Genomic DNA, 13,367 nt, shown 5'->3' with positions numbered 1-13,367 from the left:
TGTGCATTTCTTTCCAAAAAGACCTGATATATGGATTCATCCTACCTCGATATACATCTCCACGGTGTGATTGTCTGGTCCATCCCAGATACCTCTGAGCCCGGAGAAATCGATGGTGCTTCTGGACATTGTAAATATTGATTTCCTTTTTGAACTGTTTGAATGTGACTGGCATTTGTGGATGTATTGTGTTACTTGATCAAGATTTTCCAAAGTCCCCTATCTCATGTAATTATGTCACTTATTGATGAAAGTTGGTTCTTGATGCAGTGCTGTCTAAGGGATCGGAGATCATGAGCAGTCACCTTAGATTTGCCCTTTACGCACTGAAATTTCTCCAGATTCTTTGAGTTTTTTTAATTATATTATGCAATGATGAGGGTGAAATACTCAAATCCCTTCCAGTCTGTCTTTGAGAAACACTGTTTTAAAACTTGTGAATGATTTTCTCACACTTTTGTGGGAAAACTGGCAATCCTCTGCCCATCTTTGCTCCTAAAGAACTAGGTCTTTTCAGGATGTAGCTTTTATACCAAAGCTGATTACAATCATGTATTGAACATTATCTGTTTCTACTCACATCATTATTTTCTATTTTTAAACTCATTATTATCCCCAAATTCCCCCATCCCAAACTTTTTTTGGAATGTGTTGCAGGGCCTCAGTTGCATGAATGGATGTATAGTTACAAAAAATTTAGTTGACCAGACCAAACAATAAACATCTTGTCTTTATACTGTTTGTGATGGATTACAAGTCAAAGTGAATTATAAAATTACTACTGTCTCTGTTTATTTGCATTTTCCATACTGAGCTGTGGTTGTGTATTTAAATAAATTATGAATCTCCAAAACTACTGGTGTAAAATCTTTGTAAATCTATAGGCCTGGTTTTATGACTAAGTGGAGCAGAGTGCAACAATCCCAGTTATACTGAACAGTTTTTACATCTGTTATCATTTTACAAAGGTCAAACAGTTTTTGATGTTTATAGGGATACGTAGTGGACCAAACCTGGACCACCAACATTAACCCTGGAGCAAGTAACAATGCAAATGTGATGCAACTTGTTAGAAGAAGATTGGTCAAGTTTTTTGGAAGTCATTGTTGTACACAGATCTCAGGACAGTTATACCTCAGATACTGCTTTGCTGGGATGTAGTCATTGAGGAGCTCTACACAATGCAAAAAAACACACAATTTTCCAACAGACATTGCACTTTTAAGATATGAAGACCAAGTTTTGATCCACAGACACACCAACACACAGGGACACACAGACACCATGCTACAATAAACATTTCTCAACATTTTGAGCATCATAAAATCAGAATCTGAACTTAATTGAATAGTGAATTTTTGACCCTGTCACCAAACATTCATTTATATGGGAGTAATAAAATCATGTATACTGTAGTATTATCTTGATGCTGCTCAGATAGGCTTTGTCTAACCAAGGCCCTAAAATGTATCCTCTCGTTTATAAAACTTTTATATTTTTAAAATAGGAGAATTTAATTTAGTCCTATCATAGTTGTCACCTCTACATTCCTCTCAGGACTGATTGGTTGAAAGTATACATAATGGATTATATTATTTTTTGGTGAACAAGCAGGAATAAGGAGTTTCTCAACCTGAAAAACAAATAAACCTCTCACAATTTCCCTTAGACAGCAACACATTCATTTATGAAACTTGCTTAGTTTTCTATAGCAGGGTTGGCCAGCTCCAATACTGGAGAGCCACACTGGCTACAGGTTTTCATTTTAACCATTTTCTTAATTAGTGACTAGTTTTGGTACTAATTAACGTCATTTAATTTATCTGCTATTTAAGACTCAGATCCTTTAAATCAGGACTGAGCAACATCTATCCTGGAGGGCTACAGTGACTTTAGTGTTTTTGTTCCAACCCAACTGCTTCATGAGAAATCATTCATTTTCGATGAAGCACTTATTTGCTCATGTGACATTTTTCTGGTTCATTTTAGTTGTCTCACTTTTGAACCCTTAATTGCTTATTTTAGTCTTAAACAGCTGTATTCATTGTTTTAACTGCTCTTTATTAGCAATAAGATGCAAAAGACAAAGGAGCCAGCAGTTCTACATCTAGCTTGTCTCCATTTCCACCCATGTGTATTCATCATTCACGATTTGGTTCAATTAAGTACTCAGAAGGAAACTGAAGAGAAAGTGAAGAACTAAAAATTACTGTTTTAGGCTTCCAATCACTTGGATTATACATGTATCATTAGAAAAGAAAACAATCTGGGATTTAAGAATGAACTGACATGGTAGAGTTAAACCACTAACAAGCCATGAAATTAAATAAGATCTGTTATTGGTGAGGATTGGCTTTTCTTTAAGTAACTGGGATGGAACAAAAATCTGCAGCCACTGCGGATCTCCAGGGTCAGAGTTGGCCACTCCTGTTCTATAGGGTAGTGCTGGAGACTATACCCTTTAGCACTGGATAAAAGGCAGGAACTAACTTTGACTGGGATGCTAAGTTGGTAGCATGGAGTGACACTAATAAATGCTTGCAAAGATATCTTTTATTAGGCCTTTAGGTCATAAATCCTGAGTTACCCTTAATTGCGGATAAAGATTCAGCAGCAGTGGGAAGTACTGATATGAGATGCTAAATGGGAGAAATGTGTCCTGATAAATTGCTTTCTAATTTAGGAAAAAAAGATGTAAATTACAGCAACTGTGGCAAAGGCATTATTTTCACATTGCCCACCTTCCACATGTGATCAAGAAACTGCTCACTGCTTCTTTTTAACACAATACAGCTTTAAGTGGTAGGTGTTTTCAAAACTGCAGCAGGGGCGGTGTTCGTGAAAAAGAAGAAGGCAGAATCATTGTTATACCAAAAAGTCTAACAGAAATCTACGAGCCAAAATATAAATGAACTTCAAAAATCACTAGTCAAAAATAGATTGAAGCAATGGTCAAAACCAGACTTTCAAAAAATATTCCTACTGAAAAATTACATCTGAAGCTTTGAATGTCACTGAAATGCCGGGATAGTTTTGCTATTCCTGATCAACAACAACATTTTATTTTTGTATAGCCCAGAATCCCACAAGGAATGCCACAATGGGCTTTTTAACAGGCCATGTTTTTTTGACAGCCCTCCAGTCTTGAGTCCCTAAGAAGACATAAAAAACTCCCAAAAAATACCCTTGTAGTGAACAAAAAATGGAAGAAATCTTGGGAAAGGCAATTCAGAGAGAGGCCCCTTTCCAGGTAGGTTGGGCATGCAATGGGTGTCACAAAATGTGGTAAATACAACACACAAAACAGAACACAAGTAATCCTCTTCACAGAGCTAGATGGCCAATCTATCATTGTCACCTCACAAATACAACAGTACTGTACAATAGTACAATAGTAATAGTAAAAAAAAAAAGCAAAGTGCAAAAGTAGATTACATCACTCGCTAAATACTGTACATAACTATCACTTGGTGTATGAGGATACAGATTTGTTCAGAGTCCTGCAGATCTCATCCAATAAGCTTCCTCCCCCTACTAGCCATTCCACAGCTGACTCAGTGCTGGGTCGGACAATCTGATGACGGAACCTTCTACCTGATGATTTCCAGTGCTCTTTTATCAGACATGACTTTTCCATACGCAGGCAAACAACATGGCAGTAGGGCAGTGGCACCAAGTGCTACATTTGAGTACCGAGAAGAGAAACCGAGTAGGTGGGTGTTAGTAACAAATTATAAAAATCATACAAGTGTTACTTATATTTTAGTGGTAATGACTAACAACCAAGATGCAGTATGCACAGTTAATCAGCAGCTCTAGTCTGGGTATGCTAAACTGAAGCAGTGAGTTTTCAGCCAGGATTTAAAAGCTGTGACTGAAGGGGCAACTCTTATAGTAGCAGGTAGACCATTCCACAGCTTTGGGGCCCTGTAACTAATCATAAGCAGTCCGTCATCTTGAGCTCTTAGTGTACATTCTGGCTTGTAAGTAATGATAAATTCAGATAAGTAAGCTGGACCTTGGCCGTTTAAGGCTCTATATGTTAAAAGGAGGATTTTGAAATCTTCCCTAAACTTAACTGTGAGCCAGTATAAGGATTTAAGAACAGGAGTTATGTGTTCGTATGTTCTTGTTCTTGTAATAATTTTTGCAACATCATTTTGGATTAACTGAAAGTTGTAATAAGAACATTTTCAACATCCAGTGAACACCTCATTGCAGTAGTCAATCATACTAATAAATACATGAATTACTTTCTCAGTATCCTGCATATTTAGAAAAAGCGTTAATTTTCAAACATTTTTAAGATATGAAAAACATGCTTTGCACAATTGTGTAATGTGCGCTTCAAATGACATGCTAGAGTCAAAGATAACACCTAGATTGCAGACTGATTGAGTAAAAGTAATGGTGATTCCAAATGAGTTAAACAATGACAAAATATTGTTGCAATCAGCATCATTCCCTCAATAATTAACATCTCTGTTTGTATATGTTCAAAGACAAGTAGTTCTCATCCATCCACTCCTTTAATTCACTAACACATCTAATTAAAGTCAATATCGGAGAAACATCATTTGGTCTAACAGGGTGTCATCTGCATACGAGTGAAAATGAATGTTATGTTTTCTAATGATAGAATTTTCTTGACATGGTTGTCATCATTTTGTGCTGCCTTTTCTAGGATGCAGTAATGCGTTTCTAAGGGGTGGTTACCGGAAGTCATGATGGCATTTAAAATGACATCACACTATAGGTAACTGTTCACATTTGTGGATTAAAAACAAAGACTTTATGGTGGTTAGGAGTGGTTTAATAACATTTTCAGGGCAATAATTTCTGAATGTTTTCTGAGTTTTTATTTGTTTATTTGTTTCATTTACTTTGAATTACATATTTTGCATGTGCTGTAGAAATAACTATTGTGGTTATATATAAATAATTTTACACCATTTTTCACCTCTACTGTTGCTTCATAGTGTTCAAAATATGTCCCTAATACCTTTCATTAGCATAAAATGAATGGTCTTCTCTGAGACATTCACACTCAGTTATTATAATTTTCATAACCTCTGTTAGGGCGGCACGGTGGCGCAGTGGGTAGCGCTGCTGCCTCGCAGTTGGGTGACCTAGGGACCTGGGTTCGCTTTCCGGGTCCTCCCTGCGTGGAGTTTGCATGTTCTCCCCGTGTCTGCGTGGGTTTCTTCCGGGCACTCCGGTTTCGTCCCACAGTCCAAAGACATGCAGGTTAGGTGCATTGGCGATTCTAAATTGGCCGTAGTGTGTGCTTGGTGTTTGTGTGTGTCCTGCGGTGGGTTGGCACCCTGCCCGGGATTGGTTCCTGCCTTGTGCCCTGTGTTGGCTGGGATTGGCTCCAGCAAACCCCCGTGACCCTGTGTTTGGATTCAGCGGGTTGGAAAATGGATGGATGGATGGATAACCTCTGTTAGACTTGATACAACTAAACAAAAGCTGATAACAAAGGAATGTTTAAAACAGGAAATAGTACATGCAAACAAAGGAGTTAACCACTCTGCTTCTCTTTAATGTGGTGCAGAATATAAAATCTGTAGTTGCAGTCAAATTTTTTTCTCCTTTTTACCTGTCCCATACGAATGGCCCAATAGATGCCTGTTTATCTTACTAGTCAACACATTACATTTGTTGTACACAATAAACTTAGAATTAACGATACTTATGAATGTTGTGTCTGAGTAAGCTTTTAACTGAATATAAGCAACAACACCTCAGCTTACATTATTGTAGTCAGATCAATAACTAGAAATAGTACAAATCATTTGAAGTGAAACACGTTAGAACTATGTCTTTTCTTTAAGTACTAGTCAAATTTGTTCAAATATTGTGGGACAGATAGGATATACACATTTGCCAGATGGAAATTTCTTGTGAATACCTTTTAAAGTAGGAAAACAATGAGGAAGAAAACAATGTCATTTGAATATTACTGAGTTTTGAAATAACGTGGACCTCTTACATCATTTTAAACACAAAAAAAAACAAAATGTCAGTATAAGCAAAAGTTGTTAGTAAGTAATATGCAACATTTTATTAAATTAAAAGAAATTTTATGTGCATTGGTTGAAAGTTTGTAGTCAATGACATAATTCTAAAAATGCATAATTTAATTTTAAGTTGTATTGTCCAGGGAAGTATAGTAGTCATCTCATTAATTTTTTTATTTTGCCTTGCCAACACTCACCTCAATTCATGTGTATTTACAACTCTTTCATTATGTAACTAAATTTAAGAGAAAACATGTCTGTGAACAAATCTAACTTGGTTCACAAAGACACAATTGAATTTCAAAAGATCTTCTCTTCATTGTAGCGTTGTGATTATCCAAAGAATAGTTAAATGTTTACCACAGCATCCCCCAGCTTCCACAACTGAAAGAACACATATTATGCCAAAATGTATCAATAAATAAGTATGACAATAGTGTGAAGGACTAGTTCTGTGTGTGTGTGGTCTCCCTGAACATCAATGAATGTGTCCATGATCACTTTCAGAGTTTGTTTCTCCCTTGTGCTACATATCATCAGAATAATACAAGACTCTTTGGACAAGCCCTGCAAGTTTTTTAATAAATGGAGACAAATTCTTCCTGCATTTGTATGTAGAGAGCAGAAAAAACTCTAATTCATGCAAAGTAAAATCAAGTTTATTGTCATGTGTACATAGTACAATGAAATTCATGCTTTCATGTGTCCTTAGGACGGTTGACAAAAATAAAATACAATCAAACAAAATGAATAATTAAATAGTATACTAAGCATACTATTTATTTGTTTTATATGATATTTTCATAATATGTTTTCTCAAGTATTGTGTATTTATATGCACTGTTTGTTATGTTACAATATCATATGATTGACTTCAGCATCCTTACAACATGTGGGTAGAAACTGTCCCTAAATCTGCAATAGAACTGTACAGTCTACCAGAAGTGAGGAGTGAGAAGAGTGGCTGTACAAGATGGCTGAGGTCTTTAATTATACTGCTTTACCTTGTTATGAGATGTAAAGAAAACCCATCTGGCACATTCATTCCTAGTAAGAACACCAACAGCACTAAATTAAAGTTCAAATACATATACATTTTTGTGATTAAGCTTTTATTAAATTGAAAACAAGATAATAGGAGATATCAACAATAAACATCATTAAAATAGAAATAAAGCCAGAGAGCAATATTTAACAGAAAGTCAAAGGCTTTGCAGCAAACCAGGAATTAAACAATTGAGCAGCAATAGTCCATGTTTCACACGAACCACTGGAGGCACCATTAATCTATGCTGTGGATAATCCAATGTGTATTAAATTGAAGGATGAGTATTTTTAATTGTCCACAGTAACACATGCAGGAGTCTTTCAGGGGGAGGCAAGAATAAATTTGGCTTCCAGGATACCAAGACAGAATAATTTCCATTCAGAAGGCTCAAGTGGAAGCACAGAATGCTGTCAATAGGGAAAATCAAGTTCTGAGCACTGATCAGAAAAAGAAAGTTGTACTAGGAAAATTAGCACAAGCTTTTAAAGACTGAAATATCATAAGTTTGGAAGTATCCAAGAAATCCTCCAGCACACTGATCCCCTACACTGCCAAGAAGTAAATACACAGGCCGCTCACCTATTGACAGAGCAGGGATATGAAATAAATTTTAGTAAATTTTCAACACAGTGCCAGATGTTGAGGGTACATGACAAGACAAGCTCCAAGGAAAGTTTGGGGAGTTTAGACTTTAGGAAGGTGAACAAAATGCCTTGAAGATAGTGTGGAAGCAAGGGCATATTCTGTAGGGAGGACAATGGAAGACACAGCCATGACCAAATAGGGTGAAGGGTGAAAGCCTAGTGGTATAATTCTAGGTTAAATTTTGATGCACCAGCACACCATCTGTCTCTGTTGATTGCTTAAAGTTTGGTCTCCTGCTATTCCAGATGAACCGTGAGATGACTTCAGACCAAAATTTAGAAGAAGGGGAAAGTGGCAACAGATAATTTATGAAGTTAAAATGAGGTACTGTATTCATTTTTATAATTGCTAAACAAGACTGAAAAGAAAGAGAAAGCTTTGACCAGTTGTTAATAGAGGTTCTTACATTAACAAAGATATGGCAATATTTATTACATGAGGAGTCTGAGATTGAGGCAGTAATGTCAACTCCTAAATATCTTAGACAACTAGATACAGGAATGACAGAAGCCAGAGAGGCTTGACAAAAATAAACATAAATTGAACAAACTTTGATACATTCAGTCAGGAATTAATATTGCATGCTACTGAATGGAGCCTTTGAGACCACAACTGGTCAGGTTAATTTTTTCCCCTTTATTTTACCTCAACTGCAGGAAATATTCTGGGATAAAAACCAGTATCCCACCTGCTCTGGAAGGAGAGGATAAAGAGATGATTATAAAAATCAGTTACATCCACATTGAAAATGATGATGCAGAAATGTCCTGAAGAATGTCTATGCAGATTCAGGAGGAATTCAAACCAGAAAAAAAGGCCAGAAAGTGTGGAACAGTAGTGAAATGATAAAAGCAAGTAAAGCACAATAAGAGCTCAATATCTCAGAAAAGAGGCAGTGAAATCTTAATACTACAAAGAGATGGGGGAACTAATAATTAGAAATGATGACATTGTCTTCCCAGTTATTGGAAATAGCAGAAGAGTAGAAATAAAATGGTCTAAGGCACTGCAAAGAATGAGTTTACTGTTACCCACTGCTTCTAACAATATGGCAGGGACAGACGTCATCTAAACCTCTGAGCAGGGACAAGTCATAGGAAACATCATTCATTTTGCAGAAAAAAAGAAGGGGTCACCCAAAAAATTCCTAGAGAACTTAAAGAAGTCAAATCATGCCAGTCAGAGATGGCATGGGCAGCAAATAGAGCAGCTGCAAGCCTTCCAGCCACTGATGGAGCAATTAATTAGAACTCTCCTGGGAAAATAGTATTAGAAGGCAAAAAAGGTCAATTTGCCAGTTTCTTTATTAGACTTTGCACATTTGTTGTATATGTGGGCTTTTGTGTTGTTTGCATAGTTCATATTATTCAGGCATTGCTTAGATTAGATTTGATTAGATTAGAGTTTATCTAAAATGAGTACTTCATTTGTGCAAATTGTTTGGCACTGTTAAGATGACAGGGCACCATAGGTGTTTCTGTACTGTTTGTGAAGTGATAATAGCACAATTTGTAACAGTACTTTGTTAAAACATTTATCACGGGTATATGTGCCAGAATTGTTACTTCTATACATTTGACACTGTTGTAGATGTCACTACTATTTCTGCACTAATTGTTTTTTGTCTGTATTCTGTGTTTGACCATCTGCTTATCTGTTATTGCACTTTTTTGTTATTGGTGATATGATATGAAACCTCAAAATCTTTTCAGCATTTATTTTAATTGAATGATTACTTAAATCTTTGTTTCTAGAAAACCACAATAGCAGAGATTTCTTCACTAATATTGACTTGCTAGGTATTGATTGCTGGGAATCGAAAACAAAACATGGGGTGATGGATGGTGATGGACTCAATCATAACCCAAGGAGCTTATGTAACTATTCCTCACAGTGATGTACTGGTTTGATACTTGTATTGTGGAGGGTATAAGCAGCTACAGCCATTTCAGCATGATGTCAATCCTGGTGTTTTGGAGGCCTCTCAGCCTTTTCTATTTGCACTTCATTCTGCCAAAGGTTTACTTAACAGTCATCCTTCCATGCCTAACCTTTGTATTGTTGTGGTAGTCTTGAAGTTTGAGGGTATTGTTATTCTGTTTTGGGGTCACAAGATATGGGTAGTCCTGACAGATGTACACAGTACCCCCCCACCACCATACTGTAACATCCACTTTATTCAGATGTCAAAGAAGATTGAGGTTCTAAACATTCTTGGATTTTGTACTTTCCTTGGAGGTTTTGTAACTGTGTACTTAAACCTTCTCTGGTCATTCACATAGATTAAAAAACATGGAGTAAATCAACTTGCTGCTGATGTAGTCTTGTCCCAAAAAGGAGGTCTCTGAATTTTTTGTGTCATCCATCAATTCATCCAGTCATGCCATTTATTCCCCGCAATCAACCAAAAGCTGTTACATTAGACGTTTTACCACACGCTTTTGGCATAGTTTAAAAGATGTGATGCCTCATTCAATATAAAAGAAGAAATCCCAAACACATTTCTTTTGCTTTTCAGGTTAATGTCTAAACTGTGAGCACATCTCTAATAGTCTTTTGTAGCTTTTGTAGTAGTCAACCAAGCAACAGCAAGCTTATTGTTGCCTGCAATGGTCCTCCCAATCATCCCACTTAAACAGAGCAGAACAAAGTAGGAGGCTATGTTATCACAATTGGCAAATCTGAAACTCTCAGAGCACATGAACACAAGAAAGATTAAGACCCTTCATTCTGGGTGCCAGTATGTTTTATAGAGGTAGGTGGATGATGTCATGTGACTTCCATGTCATAACAGGTGTCATTGTAATAAGCAACGTGGCAGCACCCATAGACAACAAAGAACGACATGGCATTTTGATAATGTTTCAAAAATGAAAAATAAAAATTATCCATCCATCCATCCATCCATCCATCCATCCATCCATCCATCATCCATCCATCCATCCATCCACCATCCACTATATCCTAACTACAGAGTCACAGGGTTATCCTACAATTGAAAATAAACTAAAATATTGCACAGCACATTTGACCATATAATTAAATTCCCAACATTGTATATCCTATTACACTGGTCTACAAAAAAATACTGTTTTTTGCTCTAGTCAGAAATTTTAGACATTCTTTATAGCCCTGAGGGTGCTAAATCCAAATCTGGCTATGAGATTTGCTCTATCACATTCAGTTTTTGAGCAATGAAGGTTTAAAATGAAAAAAACATATATTTTAGAGAAAAAAATGTAAATATATTGGAGCTACTTCAGGGCATCCAGCTCCAAGGCTTGTGGAGAGTAGTTTCCAGGCGAAAGAAAGTTTGTGAGCTTTTTGCTCAATAGAAAGTTGGTGGCTTCTTATTCCAAAGAGAGCCATTCAGCTTTTAAGTCCCCAAAACAGAGTGGATTGACAGCCTTCAGCTCCCCAAAAAGAAACAAGAGATGAATTCAATTATAAACCTAAACTGTTCATTTGGGCACTTTTGGGCATCTTATCTAAAGGAGTCTCTGAAGAGGTGTCAGTTCAACCCTGATTTACATCTTTGTTATCTGATGAAGTACAGAGCTGACCAAAATGTTGGTATGAGCTGAAGTTCAACCAATCACTCGGGAATTCAGATTGCAACTGAATTTCTGCATCCCAGTTAAATCTATTGTCTTAACAGGCCTTGTGTGTGTCTGAAAGCTTAACAGAATGGGCAATGCCCACTTTGGACTAAGTTACTCGTAGTTTTCAGGCTTTGTATTTCCTAGAAAATTGTGGCACATGATTTTTTACCAGTAAAGTAAGGGTTCATAATCTTTTACCCTTTGTTTATATAATACATGATCAAGATAATAGAGGGATCAACTTGAGCATTTAAAATACAGCTTTTTTTTCTGGGCAATACAAAGGCATCTAACCTTGTAAAAAATAAGTTCCTGGCTATTATGAAGGAAAAATAAAAGAGAAAAAAATACTGATTGAGAGCAAAAATTGTGTAACAAATATGTGCTTTTGGATTGTATCTACATCTGCTAACATTAAGATTTAGGAAGACTGTCATGTTTCAGCTCAAAATAATAACTTCAAATAATACTCTGAGCATGAAAATTACTTATGTCATAAAGCAAATGTAGCTTACTTAAAAAAAAAACACATTTTTTCAAAGCTGTGTTTTTCATGGAATCCTACATCTCACAGAAATGGTGTTGTGGTAGAGAAATTACATTTTGAGAAATGAATTCAGCATACCTAAATCTAAAAAAGTATGTTTTTTTGAGCAGGGGGACTTTGGTGCAGAAAGTCTTATAAACTGTTGAAAATCATATAATAGCCATTTACATGAAAATGCACACATTACAAAAACAACCTAATAACTTAGAACAACAACAACATTTATTTATATAGCACATTTTCAAACAAATAATGTAGCTTAAAGTGCTTTACATTATGAAGAAAACAGAAAAAAAGACAAAGTAAGAATTAAAATAAGAGAACACTAATTAACATAGAATAAGAGTAAGGTCCGATGGCCAGGGAGGACAGAAAAAACAAAACATCTCCAGACAGCTGGAGAAAAAATAAAATCTGCAGGTGTTCCAGACCATGAGACCGCCCAGCCCCCTCTGGGCATTCTACCTAACATAAATGAAACAGTCCTCTTTGTATTTAGGGTTCTCGTGGAGTCACTTGATGATGATGGTCATGTAGACTTCTGGCTAGGAACATCATGGTGCTTTGATTAGGTGGTGGTGACGCAGGTCGCCACCACAGAAAACCAGGAAAAAAAACAGAAGAGAGAGTAGAGGTTAGTACAGATTTTAGAGCCACCATGAATAGTTATGATAATTAATTGAATATACAGAGCATCAGGATTAAACTAAAATGAAGTTATGAGAAAGCCATGTTAAAGTAATGAGTTTTTAGCAGTTTTTTAAAGTGCTCCACTGTATTAGCCTGGCGAATTCATATTGGCAGGCTATTCCAGATTTTAGGTGCATAACAGCAGAAGGCCACCTCACCACTTCTTTTAAGTTTAGCTCTTGGAATTCTAAGCAGACACTCATTTGAGGATCTAAGGTTATGATTTGGAATATAAGGTGTCAGACATTCTGATATATAAGACGGAGCGAGATTATTTAAGGCTTTGTAAACCATAAGCAGTATTTTAAAGTCAATTCTGAATGACACAGGTAACCAGTGTAGTGACATCAAAACTGGAAAGATGTGCTCGGATTTTCTTTTCCTAGTTAGGATTCTAGCATCTGCATTCCGCACTAGTTGCAAACGATTTATGTCTTTTTTGGGTATTCCTGAGAGGAGTGCGTTACAGTAATCTAGTCGACTGAAAACAAAAGCACAAACTAATTTCTCAGCATCTTTCAATAATATAAGTGGTCTAACTTTTGCTATGTGTCTTAAGTGAAAAAATACTGTCCTAGTGATCTGATTAATATGTGATTTAAAATTCAGGTTACAGTCAACAGTTACCCCTAAGCTTTTTACCTCAGTCTTGACTTTTAATCCTAATGCATCAAGTTTATTTCTAATAACCTCATTATATTCATTATTGCCAATCACTAAAATTTCTGTTTTCTCTTTATTTAGCTTGAGAAAATTACTATTCATCCACTTAGAAACACAAGTAAGACATTGTGTTAGTGAAACAACAGAGT

The 13,367-nt window shown here is 36.2% G+C and overlaps 1 long non-coding RNA gene across 1 annotated transcript in view; it reads right to left on the bottom strand.

Annotated features, from left to right (window-relative positions):
• Positions 1-12,412, bottom strand: part of LOC127527626 (uncharacterized) — a 121,313-nt gene extending 108,901 nt beyond the window's left edge. Inside the window, exon 1 of the long non-coding RNA XR_007934817.1 lies at positions 12,331-12,412. This is a non-coding gene — a long non-coding RNA (uncharacterized LOC127527626). The remainder of the gene's footprint in view (positions 1-12,330) is intronic.
• Between the last annotated feature and the right edge of the window lie 955 nt (positions 12,413-13,367).

Source organism: Erpetoichthys calabaricus, chromosome 4 (assembly GCF_900747795.2).
Source record: "Erpetoichthys calabaricus chromosome 4, fErpCal1.3, whole genome shotgun sequence".
Lineage (NCBI taxonomy): Eukaryota > Metazoa > Chordata > Cladistia > Polypteriformes > Polypteridae > Erpetoichthys > Erpetoichthys calabaricus.
Note: the sequence above shows the minus strand (reverse complement) of the source record. Positions and strands in the feature narration are given on the sequence as shown.